The sequence below is a fragment of the Acyrthosiphon pisum genome, unplaced genomic scaffold, assembly GCF_005508785.2.
Source record: "Acyrthosiphon pisum isolate AL4f unplaced genomic scaffold, pea_aphid_22Mar2018_4r6ur Scaffold_20960;HRSCAF=22641, whole genome shotgun sequence".
Taxonomy (NCBI): domain Eukaryota; kingdom Metazoa; phylum Arthropoda; class Insecta; order Hemiptera; family Aphididae; genus Acyrthosiphon; species Acyrthosiphon pisum.
This window is the reverse complement of record NW_021770374.1, coordinates 1,308,772-1,309,177: the sequence shown is the minus strand read 5'-3', so window position 1 is coordinate 1,309,177 and position 406 is coordinate 1,308,772. Positions and strand designations below refer to the sequence as shown.

Genomic DNA, 406 nt, shown 5'->3' with positions numbered 1-406 from the left:
TTATCTTTTTAACACCCGGGGAAAGTTAAAACAATACGCCCATCTCGGGGAGATTACCAGAATTAGTATTTTTTTAGGAAAAATTAAGCACACTCACACAGTATTGTGAGGACCAACATTTACAAAACCTTTTGCAATATACTAGACCAATATTTTATTTACCACAAATAATTTAAACGATTTTAACTTAAAAACGAAACATTTTAAATTTTTAGCTAATCAAGTAATTTATCAAGTTTTAGAAGCACTTTTTAAGGCCAGTTGTACCATCTTTGATTAAAGTTAACCAAATCGGCAGAATTTGGCCGATTAAATATATGTTATCAGCTGAGTAAGCTTATTCAAAGTTTAACCGTATAGACGGTACAACTGGCCCTTAATGGTGTATTAAAGATAAAATCTGTGG

The 406-nt window shown here is 31.3% G+C and overlaps 1 protein-coding gene across 1 annotated transcript in view; it reads left to right on the top strand.

Moving 5' to 3' along the window:
* LOC115034754 overlaps positions 1–406 on the top strand; it is a 2,037-nt gene that overhangs the window by 982 nt on the left and 649 nt on the right. The window lies entirely within an intron of this gene.